Source organism: Eupeodes corollae, chromosome 3, assembly GCF_945859685.1.
Source record: "Eupeodes corollae chromosome 3, idEupCoro1.1, whole genome shotgun sequence".
Classification (NCBI taxonomy): domain Eukaryota; kingdom Metazoa; phylum Arthropoda; class Insecta; order Diptera; family Syrphidae; genus Eupeodes; species Eupeodes corollae.
The window spans coordinates 54,589,982-54,605,756 of record NC_079149.1 but is presented as its reverse complement, the minus strand read 5'-3'; the positions used below and the strand labels follow the sequence as shown (position 1 = coordinate 54,605,756).

Below are 15,775 nucleotides of genomic sequence, written 5' to 3'. Positions count from 1 at the left end.
AAACATTTTGCTTATAATAAACACACACTTAAGGGAATATTACTTCCCTTATTATACAGTTTCGGTGTTTTTGTTTTGAATTCCTGAATATTTCAATTATTAGGAAAGACATTCCACATTCGTATAGTATGGCTAAAGAACGAATCTCTGTATTTGACAGTTGGGCCGAAGTTGGACTGGAGGGTATGCTGATAAGCATTCCTATTAGCGCGAGTATTACGGTTCACCTGTGTAAGGGGAGGAATGCAGCTGGCTATTTCACTAGATCATAAACCGTTAAAATAACGGTAAAAGGGTCCTAAAAGAAACCTCTCGACGATGTTCATCCATTTTAGGGGATAAAATGTTTAAAAAAGTGTTGTAGGAACATTTAATTTACTTCAAAAAAATTCTATTCGCGGTTATAAATTTCCGTACACAAATCTACTAAATCAAGTGACTTGGAGTGTAAGACTCTCACAAATAACATAAAATCAAAATTTAAATATCAACCTGTCTATACTTACTTTCAAATGAAAGAAAAACTAAACACAATATTTGAAAACAAATTCTTTCGTGCAGATAATAAAATACCCCGGCGGGTTATACCAACTTAATTATTAAAGTTCAAGGTAAATCAATTCTATACCTATATACATCTTGACCTCAAAATTCTTTATTAATTTTTTGCAATAAAAACAAAAGAATTGATTTCTATACATTTTAACATCTTCGTATTCTTAATTTAAGGAAAAAGATTTTTAGAACCATTTATGTTCATTAGAAGACAAAAGGTAGACAAGTTCAAACATTTCTTAATAATGTAGACATTTATAATTAGATATATATCTTAATCAGTTTCCATCAAACTTATTATATCAAGGTAGTTATTTGCTCATTGCTTATAAACTGGTTATTTATTGTTTGTATAAGTATGTACATTTATGCATAGGATTGCATTGCTTCAATCAAAGAATTTATTAAAACAATAATAATAATAATGATGAATTAGCAATAATAACGGTACATAAAAAAACTCAGCTTTTATCCAGGTACTTCAAAACATAGAGCCTCTTTAGCTCAGTGGCAGAGCACTGGTCTTGTAAACCAGGGGTCGTGAGTTCAATCCTCACAGGAGGCAAAATATAATTTTTACTTCTAGATTTATATTCAACTTTTATAACTCTTCTATTTTATAATTTTATTGAAAGAAAGTATTCAAAGTGATTTTTTTCTATGATCATTTATGAAGTGCCAATAGCTTCCACTTATAAATGAATTAAATTTAATACTGAGGAATGTGTTTTCTAGCCTGAAAGAAAATAAAGTTAATTTTGAGGCTATTACACCTTTAGCAGCAAAACAATTTAGTGTGATTCACTTTAAGATGAAATGGTTAGATACTGTGGGTAGGTCGGCAAATAATTATGAGTTTTATATTTTTATACCAAAATATATATCTTCAATTTTTCAAATGTAAACAAATATTAGGAGTGGCATTATAATGTTTAATTCGAAATTTAGTTATACACAACTGACAAACTGTGTATAGCATAGTTTCAGAAAAAAACCAAATGCCACCTGCTTTTTATTTTCAATTCATCTCTAAGGTTATGAATAGGTAAATAACAAAGCACACCTGTGCATCCAACGGCTTTAGTTGAGATTTAGATATTTTTTAAAAATTGATGTTGTAGGTGGTGTTTCTCATAAGTCTAAATACTTAAGAAATAAAACAAAACATATGACATCAGAAAGTTAATGAAATATTATACCCTATTTGAATTCGATACCCTTTTTGAAGTTTACATGTTTATAATAATTAATGACGTATTATAGTACGATCTCTTTAAGTGAGTTGAAATAGGTCCAACTAAAAATAGGTCTCAATAGAAATACTGTCTTAAGTAAATGTTAAAAAAAATACTTTAGAGACTTTTTTACTATGATTAAGGCTGACTCTTAAGTCGGACTGTGTTAAGACATTGTTTGTGTTTTCTTTAGGCGCGTCGAGACCAGAGAAACGTTCTTGAAACCTTTCAGAAATAATTCTTGGATTTTAAAAACAGAGAAACATTTCTGAAATGATCTTTACTTAAAATGCAGAAAGTTTTCTAAAATATCTCTTTACTGGTTTTAACAGGGATAAAAAGGAATCAAAGGTAACAGAATTTTATATAATTGTTTAAGGGTATGAATAATTCAGTATTTTTAGTGAACTCTATACGGAGTATAACTGAAAAAAAGATTGACATTAAAAGCCTTTCAAAATCATATAACATATGTACATAACTTTTTATAAAAATTAAATGTTATGTGTCATTAAAGTCAATTATTATTAAAACAAGTAATGCACCAGAATAAAAGTTAACATTAACTCAATGTTTTCCATTACTCATAAAGTCAAAAGTTATAAAATTTGGTAACTTCTAACCCAAATTAGTCACCACATCAGAAATACTCTAAGCGTAACGGTCGAGGTTGAAGTAAGTTAGTACCTATAGTATATTAAAAGTTTGTAACACAAATTATTATAAAATAAAGGTAATTATCCAAATCAAAACATCACCAGAATATAATTGTGGTTTACTTGAACACCTTGTACAATGTACTCATAAAGCTATAGTAAAATTTATTAAAACAAGTATTGTACGCAAAGACTTTAATTTTTTTTATAATAATAATTGTTATAAATCAGTCATTTGTGTAGCAACTTTTGTAATCCTTGGACTATATTATTTGGTCTAATGGTTAAATGCTTTATTGTTTAATTAATGTTCTCTTTATATGAGTAATTTTTAAATGATTTTTAGGTGCGTATGCTTAGATTCATAATTTAATAATTCATAATTTAATACAAACAACATTTTCTTATTTTGTGCATGAAACTTTACAAAAATTGACAAAAACAATAAATCCACTTCTGCGAATGTAAATAAAATAAAACTAAAAAGATATTTTTTCCATTAATTTGAACAATTATTACATTTAATGCATTTACGATACCAGTGTAAAAATGTTTGTTATTTTGGAAATATCGTCTATAATTGAGAATTGTCAAATATATTATAAATAAAATATTTGCTACACTTAGTATCGACAGCTTGAATTGAAATACCGTTATTGTTGTGTTAAGAATATAATATCAAACAGACGATCTTTTATTTAGGGTTTCTTTTTAAAAATTGAATATACTCTCTTCGGTTAACGATCTTATCAAAATAATTTAAAGAATTACGAAAGTTTTTTTTTCAAATTTTGAATTTTCTAAATACTTTTGAGATTAGTACAAAAAATCGAGCCCTTACCGCCATTTTATCGTGAACGACATTTTTAATTAAAACGACAACTTAATTATTAAAATTTGCTAGTAACACAGAGAGCCTTAAAGGCTGTTGTCATGTCTTAACTTTAGCATAGTAATAATTTCCAATACTGACTATGGGTACAAGTTATTTCAAGGACCATCGGTAAGCTTTTGATTTGTCGTTAACGATAAAATTTATTTTGGCGCTTAAGATAAATTAGCGGGAAGGGCTCGATATTTTAATTGCTTCTTACATATAAATAGCGTTTTTGGTCAATATCGTTAATAATGGTAGATAAAATTTCCTTTCTTTTCCAGTCCCACATACAAGACAATACTTATTTAAAGAATTAAGATGTCCTTTATTCGAATCTCTATTTTAAATTTTTATTACATAAGGTTTATAAAATATGCCACTTTAAAAATGGTAAAAACAACCAAAAACGGTTTTTTAAGATAAAGTTAAAACTCAAAATACCTTTCAACAATAAATTGTATGATGATTTTGAAAAGTACAATTTTTTTTTTTAGATACAAATTAAGGAATTTTAGTATTTTACCAAGTTTTTGAAAACTTTCATTAGTTATTAGTCTGTATAATTAAATTTGCTACTTCTATAGTTTTGAAAAATACTATTTGGACTTTATTTTTAGTTCTAATTTTGAATCCAAACTTTAATTGTAACTGTTTGCTCAAGTTTTAAAAATACTCGTTTTCAAAATTATTTTAATATTTTTTAATATATAACAAAAAACTTGATATGAAAGAATTTTTTAGACAGCAGATTCGTTACAAGAGCAAAACTTACTTTCAAACCGTTTTGGTTTTTCTATTGAAAACTATTTTAGCATAAATGGTTAAGCGTTTGTAGGAATTCAGGGAACTCTTCTTAAGTGGTTGCTTAAGCACCATCCCTAAGTTAACTCAAGGTTCTTCTATTGCATTTCAAATTACAATTAAGTAAACAAAGGCCCTACAACACCGGCGTCTCGGTTCACCATCGACAGACGTAACTGTGAGTCATGAAAGCAAAAAACAACACTAGCGCTGATATCAAACGAAGAATTACTCTTGCTAACCGTTGTTTCTTTGGGTTACAAAAGCAATTGAGGAGCAAAGCCCTCTCTCGAGCGACCAAAGTGTCGCTATATAAGACCTTCGTCCTTATGGAGTATGAGGAAAGTTTTCTAATCAACGTCCTCAAGGAAGCGCGAGAAAGCTAAAAATCCTTTTCAAGCTAAATACATTAGTCTTAAGTAAGTAAGTAAGTTAGTACAAATTGTTGCAAAAAAAATTGTTATGCTATAAGAAAAACCATAACTATTCTTGCTTATATGTTATATAAATACAATACTCAAAGAAATGAACTTTGAATGAATGAATTGCTTTTGATTGCAATAATATAATTTTTGTTTTGAAAAACAAAAAAAAATTAAACTATTCAAATGCAATCCGATGATGATAAGTCAACTTGTGTTTATTTAATGACAGTTTTTCATGTCAACATACAAAAATGCAGATAAACTAGTATTTATTATTGTTTTTAATTTTCCAAGAAGGTATGTATATATAGGTAGGTAAAGTCAGGTACGTACAAATTACAAGATAGAACACAAACAACAAGAATTAAAAAATGTATAGGAAACTTGACCTTAATGGTAGAATGAACCCTAAATAGTGTAGGTAGATAGGAAAGGTAAGGTTTTTAAGGTATGATCGCATAGCAATGACAAATTTTCAAGTGTTTTTCATTCTTTTTCAATTTTTTCACATTAATCGGCTTCGTCTGCGTCAGCTAATTTTATTGTTCATCTTCATTAAGCGTGACGAATAAATTACTTTAAGACAATTTTCGGCAAAGTATATAAGCGATAAGCAGTCACTTTTGTTCTACGTGAAATGTGTGCATAATTTGCTTTATGTTGAGAGAAAGGAGATGGAGGTTCTTAGAAGGAAGATCAGCACTTTAAAACCAACGCAAAATGTGTTGAATTAACCTCACTTAATTTGATAATGATCACTTTTGGATGTCAGCATAAAAAAAGAATAGTGTTTTATTAAATAAAAGAGCAAAAGTGTGATGGAACTTACTTAACACGTTGTGTTTTTTGAGTATCAGTGGCATGAGAAATTGACGCATAATAAATACTTTGTTCTTTGACTAATTTTATTAGTCCGGTCCAGGACCGGGCTCTATGGATAAAAATAAATCTTATTCCCTATCTTGAACACAACTTTTTTTGTCTAAAGTGAGCCCACTACTCAAGGTAGAATTCTGGGTTCTCCATTTACACACGAACATTACTTTCGCTTCCCTCTAATGATTGATTGACATATTCTCCCATATCATATTCTGCATTCCAATTATTCTAATTTGATGTAGTGAAAGTGAATTTGGGTGTTTATCAAGTCTTTAGAAATGATTTTTGTGAGTTAGAAATAAATATATTCTAAAAATGTCGGTATATAACATTTTCTAGATACATTATTTAATTTGTGTTCTGAAAAGATGTCGGTAAACATTGATCTTCAAGTTTTGAATACCGAAATTGAACATCGATATTCTTAATGTGCTGCTGAAAAAAGGATATCTTCACTTAAAAGCACGTTTAAAGTTGTGTTCAAGGGATTACTTGATCCTATTCTATTATAGGGATGATTTCTTGTAAAGTTTTTATCACATCAAATAGAAATTTTGACCTTTAAGCTATTTTGTGTTTTGTTAAAGCTATCACTACTAACACGACTTTTAAATTGTCAATATGAGCCCTATTGTTCAAGGTCATCTGTAAAACCCAACCGGTCGACTATATTAAAATATGTTGTACATTTCAAATGACTTTGGAATAAATAAACATGCCTAGAGGAGTCACGTATAAATATCTAATAAAAAATAAGGCTAATAATGAATAAAAAAAAAACAAACAAAAAAGTGATGCTTTCTGCATAATTCTGCTCAGCGAAATTCCACAACATAAATTGGCCCACTTTTTGATGACATTAATTTAAATAAATTTGTAGTTAGATTTTTGTATACATTTTTTGTTGCTGATATTGAAAAAGTCTTATATATGTTTTTAATGAAATGATTTCACGGGTTTGCGATTAATATATTCGGTGACGACATTGTTCAATATTTCGCATCTGCTCGTAATTTATATGAATAATATACATATATGCAATATATTTATGCTTCTCAAATGTATACGCTAAAAAAAAAACTTTTACTTTAAATTGATAAGAAATTTATATCAAGGTCTTTTAAAATTTAATTTATGATTTGATGTTCAAAAAAGTTTAACCTATGTTTGCATATACATATACCCAAATGATATATCGTATTAATTACAAAGTTGACATTAATAAGAAATGATCTGAAAACCATATAAGATATATATGCACAATTTTATAAATAATTTGAGTGGGTCGGATATATCACTAAATTAAATTGATATTATGATATCACATCGTGCTTTATGTACGTGATGTGTATAAAAGTTCTGAAGAATGTAATTTCTATTAAATTTCGACGACATTTGATTACGAGTGGGATTATTATTATAAGTATTATAATCGTTGATTTGTTTTCTTTATTTTATTCACTAGGTGGTACAAGTTAATTTATGACTCATAAAGCGCATCATTTCTGTTTATTCTAAAAAGAACAAGGTATATAATTACTCAATTCTGGTTTTAATTTGTAATTGTATTTTATTTCTGTATAAAGAAAGACGTCCCCAACTACAATTCGACAGAAATTTCCAGATGTCTATACCTACCAGATCTTTTTGGGAGGATATTACATTCTTGGAGGATGAGTCAATCCATTTTTACACAGATGGCTCAAAAACCAAAGAAGGGGTTGGTGAAGGTGTGTACTCTGAACGACTGAAATTAAGTCTCCCATTCCGCTTTCCCAATCATTGTAGCGTGTTCCAGGCGGAACTTTTGGCGATTAAGGAAGTCTTGTCTTAGCTCAAAGAAAACGTGATATCAACATCTGATATCCGTATTTTCTCTGACAGCCAGGCCGCTATCAAATCTCTGGACTCTGTCTCTTTAAACTCTATAACAGTCCATGACTGTCGATCATCTCTAATGGAGATGGTGCAACAGTTTAATATTCACCTTTGCTGGGTGCCGGGCCATAGAGACATTCCAGGTAACTGTAAGGCAGATGAACTCGCCAGGAACGGTACAGTACAGCCCATCCTAACACGTTTGGCAAGTACTGACATACCAATCGCTACTTGTAAACTGTTGCTAATGCAAGACGCTGCGAGGAGGGCAGGCACCAGGTGGAACAACATCACCACGTGTCAAGCCACAAAAAACATCTGGCCAACACTGGATTTAAAACGTTCAAGGTGCTTGCTCTCTCTAAGCAGATCGCATATAAGCTCGATAGTGGTTGTCATAACTGGACACTGTCTAATAGGAAAGCACGCCGCTAAACTAGGCGTATTCTCAAATGACTTTTGCAGAAGCTGTATGGACGAAGAAGAGGAAGAAACGGTTCTTCATCTTCTCTGCACATGACCTGCTCTAGCTCGAAAACTCAAGAATTACATAGGAGAATTCTTCTTTAACGATCTAAACGATCTAAATCATTTCGGTATAATCAGCCTCTCATGTTTCGTAAGCGACTCAAGCTGGTTCCATTGAGCTTAGGAGGAAGCCTCAAGATTCATGTGGTATCACAATGGGCCATTAAACTGGCCTAAGTGTGTCCGTTTCCATCTTGGACAGCCACTATAACCTAACCAACCTAACCTAAGACGTCTTAAATGAAGAATTACGAGTATATGAGGAATCCGTACATGTACATCCTACATGTATCTATGTATGTATCACAGATCATTCATTATATAAAGAGCACAAATGCGGCATTACCGAAAATGGTTCTAAGTTTTAAGGATTTCTTCAAAGGTGCTAGAAATTGTTCACCCCTTCTGAAGTGGCTCGAAAAAAAGGCTTTATTAGTCCAAAACTTGAGTATCACTAACATAATTTTCGGAAACAAATGTCTTTTTACAGAATCGGAAGAAAGAACTTTGCAAATGATAAGCAGTATAAATAAAGCTGAATCTTTTATACACCTACAAGGTTTATATGGTTCGCTTTTCTCCCACAAACGATATGAAAGGCTTGCATCAACACGTTGAAGTTTTTTGTATGATACAATATTAAATTGATTGAGTATAGAACCCAAATATTGAAACAGTTTTGCGATCTCAAGGGACTTCATTTTGGTCAATAAACCTCAAGCTTCGCAATTTTTACTAAAGCTTTCTGGTGGGCTTTATTTTCAAAAGGTCTTAATCTCTATTAAAGCACAAGTTACAGATTTTTAAATTTTGACCGGAATTGTATTAGCATAAGATTGACCTCTGCAGTTTTCTATGATAATATGGCTTAAAATTATTTATGATACTAAAATGCTTTAAATTGTATCCAAAAGAAAATGGTTTGTTCTTTTCGAAATCACCGTACAATTTATTGTTAAGAGATATTTTGAGTTTTAACTTAGTCTTAAAAAAAACCGTTTTTTGTTATTTATAGCATTTATAAATAAATAAATATTTAAAAAAATCTGATGTAATTGAAAAACGAGATTCGAATTTTGGAATTTTTAATCCTTTAAAAAAGGTATTCTTTTGTTTGTGCAAATTGTGTAATTTTTTTGACCAGTGAATTGCTTAAAATATGTGTTCTGCTTGGAATAAATTCTGTTTACGGCTTTAGAGCAAGTTTGCAATTTGAGAACACAATTTTTATGCCCAAACTTGTTTCATGAGTATTTAGTCTTTCTTTTTCATGTTTACAATCAAAGAAGCTTTGACTAAAAAGCAAGCGGATCTTTTCCACTATTAAAAAGGTGACATGATCCACGTCCCCAAAATACATACTTAAGGGACTTTGAAGATTAAGTAAACTCGAGATAAAATTTATTACAGATGTTATCAATACTGTCCATCTTTGTCTTAATTATTTTGCTTGAAACAATTTTTTGAGAAATAATTTATCAAATTTTACTAACCGCAGAGGGACTTGCACCTTTTTGCTTGTATGTTTTTATTGTTTGGTCATTTGATATTTGGTATTCCCCGCTCCTCTTAAAACAATTCATTATTCTAATATACAGAATTCCCAGCATTTTACTTGCGCTCAATTTCTGACGAAAACGAAACAGAAAATTGTGTTCAGCTGTTAATATAGGATAATGTAAGTCTTTATCATGTTTTGATATTACTAATTCTAATTTTACGCTTCCAATGTGTTGAAACATTTTAAGGGCACTTATTACACTTTTAGTGAAAAATAAACTAAGTACAAATATGCAGATACATACTTCTTAAAATACAAATTTTGGGCAAACTAATTTTTCCATTTTCTTTAAAACTTATTATAATGAAAAAATCTCTGAAATGGTGAAAAGTGGAGATTATTAGAAACATCAATTTGAAGATCAAATCTATGGCGAATTTACCAACCACTGAAATATTAAGAGAATCTTCTGACCATGAATAACATTGTTCGATTTTAAATAATACATGTATGTAGGTATAACACAACGTTTGTTTAATTTTTAATAAGGATCAACTTTATACCATAATAGTTTAAATATTTAAGTATATTGTGTGGAGTGTCCATTTAGAGAGAACACACAAAAAAAAACCTAAACTAGACATGCATTTTATTTAACAAATAATATTTAATTGATTTAACGATCATGCTATTCCACATACATAATGTATAATATTAATTGTAATCCAAATAAATCTGTCTGACTTTCATTTAAATAATTAAATCGAATCGAATTAAAAGATTTCACTTTTTTCGTTTTATTTTTGTGTTAAACGAAAATGCACTTTAAACAAACAAGCAACCGGTATTTTTTTAAACTGTTGTTGAATTTGAGATACTGTTTCTTTTTGTTTTGTTTTGATTTAAAGTTTAATTATTGTACATTCATTTGAAATTGCAATAAATTGCTGACATCCTCACAGCAGCTCAGTGACGATAGTGTTGTAGATTGCAATTATTGTAAATATAAAGTTGCATCAAATAATAATTGGAATTGTTTTATTGCATAGCGCATATCTATCTATACAATTTTATTATTTAATATTAATGTAATTTGATTTTATTGAGTATCATCATTAAGGAATGTGTTATAGTTCAATGTAAAATAAGTTATAGATATGAAGTTGATGTTAGATCATAGAATTTGTTTTTTTTTCTTGTGCAAATGTAGGAACATGTAAAACCATTTAAAATGTTGAACAAGACATCACACAGATTACATGTATAGATTATCTTTTAATTGAAACTTATTTCTGTGCAACATATATGCAGCTTACTTCCAATTTTTGAGATGAACAACTGTATTAGAAAAAACAAGCAAATCTTTGTGTAATTAAGCTTTAGTACACAACAATCTCAGTTTATTTAAACACTCGATTTAATAAAAGTGATTAAACTTATGGTGATGGCATTTTTACTTGCAACATATAGGAACTATGTGCCAAGTATCGCATTCGTGAAAAAATTAAACCCGAGATTTTAAACAAACATGGTAGAGAAGTCGAAAAAAGTATGTCCCCCGATTCCGTCCGTCTGTCTACAGCCAATAGCATTACATCGATTGACTACAAATTTGTAAATGAAGGTTTTGAGCCGATTCATGTGAGCTGTTTTTTTCTTTTAAATTTTGTTTTAGATCAAAAACAATCAAAAATTCGAAGTTTCTGAGAAACAAACCGATCGATTTTTTTTTTTAATTTTCACTAAGAATTTTTTTCAAAACATTTTTGTATTGTTCAAGAAGGGTACCCCCCATAGAGCCGTTATTTTGTTTTTAAGTTTTTTCAAGAACTAATGTACCAATTTTAATAATGTTATACTAATATTTGAAGACCAAAAATGTTATTGTTATAATTTTTTATAAAAAAAATATATTAAACATTTTTTTTTCCGAAACTCGATATCTCGATACATAAGGTTTTTTTTCAAAAGAAATTAAATGGTGATTGAATTTTTTGAAAATAAACTTTCTCGCAGGTATATTTTTAAATCTTAAAAAACAGGAAATATTTTTAAACAGATTCTTTTTTAGCTGTATACCATTTATAAACATGCTATTTTGGTGTATATTTTTATATTAAAAAAATTTACTATTTTCTCAAATAAAAAATAAATTTATAATCAGACATAAACATAGACATAATTCTATTGATAGTTATTGAAAGAATTGTCAAATTAACATTTCTCGACATAATATGTATGTATACGTCCGTACGTTTGGGATACCTTTATAAATAAAGAAACTCAAAAAGGAATATTTTCAATTTAACTTTGAGAGTGATTTTATGGCGTTCTTGGCATCTGGTACAATTTTTAAAAACAACAAATTGACATTTTTTTTCTAAACAATAAATGTGTACACAAATTTGGTAATTTTTTAAATGATGTTTGACTTATGTATGTACATATGTATGTATATTATATATCATTTAGTAAGCTGTTGTACATGGATGATTTTTCTATTTTTAAACACCTTAGTAACTTACGTTTTTGTCAAAATACGATTTTTACAAGTAATTTATTTTCTAAATTCAAGTTCCGAGTTTTTGAAATTTCCTATTGATTTGTTTATTGCCCCGACATTCGCTATTCAAGAATAACAATTGAATGTGAACAAATTTTCAAAAAAGGTACAAAAGAACGCACATTGTAATTTTGTAGTAGGCATATTAATCTACATTTAATAGATTTGTATACAATTTAAAAAATTTCTAAGAGTAGGCTTAGGCTAACTCAATATTTTTACATTGCCCATTGCTATACATACAAATAATTTTCCTACATTCATTTGTTTATTTTTGTTTTAAAATTCAATCTGTGATCTCTTAATAGCTTTTCTTTAAAATCTTGACTGGAATTTCGGGCAGCCTGCCATAAAGAAATCGCTTATTATCAACATTGATTGAAAGTAAATAGGCGTATTGGAGCGAATATCAATATATTAATAGGTATAAGTATGTAAGTGTAAATGATTTTAAACGGAAATGTTGGCCCTGACACTCGATACCACGCACATTGTCACTCACGATCGATTCTCAATTGCAAGTTGGCAATGGAAAATGGTATTTTCTATATTAACTTGCATTTAATTCGAATTGTATTTGATATAGGTACATTAATAAATATATAGTTTATAGCGTAGACATTATTTGCTTAATTTAATAATGATAATTATTGTTGTAATTATAATTTACTGACTATTTATTTATTCATTATATTGATTATTTTACATAATTGAAGAAAATTATCACTTCATTTAGATCAGAGATTTGTTTACATTAATTAGAAAAAGATATGTGAAACAAAGGACTGTAAGAACTTTGAAGAAATTAAGGTACAAGTGACTTAATTTAAATCAGCATTGTATTAAAAAATATAAAAATATAAATATTAAGTTAATATTCAAGTACTCAATCTAAAGTCTTAAATCAACTGTGGAGCATAGAATTTATACTACACGTGTCTCCAAATAAAAAAGGATGGACATTTTCAGACAACATAGGCGATCCTTAAACGTAAATTGTGATCAAGTAAAGTGCCAAAAACTTGGAACTTTACTTCACTTAACTATACCTTAAGTTGATGGTGCAAAAACTATCAAAAATTGGTCATTCCATTTTGACCTGTCTTTTCCAAGGTTCCAAAGAACCCTTTTAAATAAAACATCAAATAAAATTTTGCAGAAAATGAACAAATCATAAAGTAATAAAGTTCAGCTTTCAGTTGAATGAAAAAACATGATCAACTATCATTTTGACATCAGTAGACATGAACTGATAGTAAAGTTTTTCTTATCTGACTTTCCAGTCAACTTTCCAATAAAGTTGCCTTAATCAAATGCTATAAACTTGCCTTACTTTCAAGTCCCTTTTGTCACCTGAACCTGCCAAATGATGCAGTTTTACTCTCGTCAAAAGTCAAAGGATGACAGCTTTAAAAGTGACGGCTATCCAACAAGTAGAATTTTCAAAATTAATTATTTTATTGAGAAACCCTATATTTTGCTCAAAGAACAAGTTCCATCCACCAATAAAAAAATAAATGGGTGTTTAATAGATTTTTAGCTTTTCTTTTTCGCTTAGTTGAAACTCAAACTCAAGCTCACGTCATTTCAATTTCCACAAAAAAAGTGTGTTCGTTTTTGTTACTTTTCAATACAAAAATTGTCAAAAAATTACCTACATAGAGGTTATCAAAATTGGAATATACATATAGTGACTATAACTCGGAGCATTAGTCACTATATGTATATTCCAATTTTGAAAAAGCATTAGTTTTTTCGGTTCGATTAGTCAAACATACCTAATGATAGAAAAAACAGTAGTATAACCTTTTTATACAAAAATATGTTACTGTATTCCTTCAATTCAATATTAATTCTGATTTTTTGTCTTCGAAATAATATTTCCGAACCCGTTTTTTGAGCTTGGATACGGCCAGTGAGAATTGGATAAATTCAGGTCTTAGAAGCAAATTTAGGGGTTGGAACAGAGATTAAAATAAAAGCATTTTTTTTAATTTTAATAAATAATCAGGCACTAAAATAAAATCTTTAAACAACTTAACTACTTCAAGTTAATTTATAGCTATTATTTTATTTATGTGCAGCTAAGCTACATACATCACCTTTCTATATGTACATACTCGCAACATATGCAAGGTACTCCCTTATTAATATTTCTAATCGAACTGATTCATTAATCTATAAGATTTCATCTATCAATGTTCACTTCATACATTAGCACTCTAATTAAATTTAAAAACACAATCCGACTTTATGCTTGCCGCCTTCATTTATATTCCTCAAAGTTATCCTTTCGAGACCAAATATAGTTCGATCGCAAAGTTACAAAAGGAATAAATTAAACAAAAAATGTAAATATTTAAACCTTTGTCGCATAATATTAGGTATGCTTACACGGTTATCTGAACTTTTATAATGTTTCCTTTCTAGATTAACATACAGAATTATAACTTAAGAATACATAAATCCTTGCAGGTAGGTAAGAGGCTTTGATATGTCAAAAGCAACAACTGTCAGAAATCGATGTTGGTCTCATATTTAAACGTGATTAGAAATCTTACATAATAAAAATAATACAACAACAACAAAAGGGGTGCTGCTTCAATAAAGTTGTTACCATAAGTGTAATAGGTACTACAATTTTATGAGCGTGATAAGATTATTAATTCCTATTCAAGATTCTTCAGGTTGATTCAATATTCTTACGTCAAAAGCGCATCAGAATGGCTTGCTAACGTAAATCGAATTTTAAGTTACGCACAATTCACTATAATCAAAGAAACACTCACCGCAGTCAAGTTGGAAAAAGAACAGTATTGTGTGGAATTATTCCTTTTCAAACAATTTGTTGTTGTGTGTTTAAATCCTTTTTTATGTTTTATTTTTGTCTATCCTTCTGTTCGGTACTTGAATTTCTATCTATTTTCTATTTCTCAAGAAGAATCCAATCAAAAACATGAAATCCGATATTATATACGCACAATGATGATCACTTTCCCGCAAAGCCACCACAACAATCCTTTGAGCACCAAAAAAGGACCTCTCGGAAAATGTGTGTGAGGTACACCACTTCTTTTTCACTATATTTCAGTAATTCGATATTAAGGACACATCTGTGTTATGACACTGACAAAATATCTTAGACCAGATTCCACAGGATGTTTTTTCTTTGGTTTTTAATATTTATGGATCGAAACTCGAAAAAAGGATATTTATCTAACAAACAAACAGGATACGCACTCTCAACGACAAAATTAAAATTTATGACCACAAAATAAACAACGATAAAACGCACATAGTTGAGTTGTGGGAATTTCCAATAGAATTACCAACCACAACTACAAGAAAGTAAAAACCATCCACTATTTTGTATTGTTAAATTCGATAAAGTCGTTCGTAAAATATCCAAAATGCTATAAATGGACGCGCACAGACTCAAACTCTACGGCACAGAAGTTCGAATGGAACTGAGCTGTGGTGCAATTTAATATTCAAACCAAGCCATGTTTTATTGTTGTTTGGTTTCGGTTTCGGTTGGAGTTTTGTCTGTCTTCTGCGTTCTGTGTGTTGCCGCTTCGCTTACTTTTTCTATCAGATGCAGATATATTCATAAAATGAATACGCAATACGAAAATTCAAAAGAAAGTCGAGAAATGAATAAAAACAAATTCAAAACACAACTCAGAAAATGCATTTACCAAGGTACAACACAAACTTGCGTCGACGACGATGTTGTATCTATCTAATATATTTGTATCTACCGGCTTTACGAGTTTGTTATGTACATTTTTTTACATTTTCTAGATAGTTTTACGTAAAGCTGAAGATAGAGAAAATAATTCAACCCTGAATTTAGAAATATTCAGGGGAATGTTGG

The 15,775-nt window shown here is 29.4% G+C and overlaps 1 protein-coding gene and 1 non-coding gene across 2 annotated transcripts in view; one reads left to right on the top strand and one right to left on the bottom strand.

The window, feature by feature from the left end:
- LOC129949627 (uncharacterized) overlaps window positions 1–15,528 on the bottom strand; it is a 51,577-nt gene extending 36,049 nt beyond the window's left edge. The window contains exon 1 of the mRNA XM_056061199.1: window positions 14,688–15,528. The gene's annotated coding sequence lies outside the window, so the exon portion shown is untranslated. The remainder of the gene's footprint in view (window positions 1–14,687) is intronic.
- Trnat-ugu (transfer RNA threonine (anticodon UGU)) lies at window positions 1,049–1,120 on the top strand. The gene has a single exon. It is a non-coding gene; the product is annotated as a tRNA-Thr (tRNA).
- Window positions 15,529–15,775: the final 247 nt, after the last annotated feature.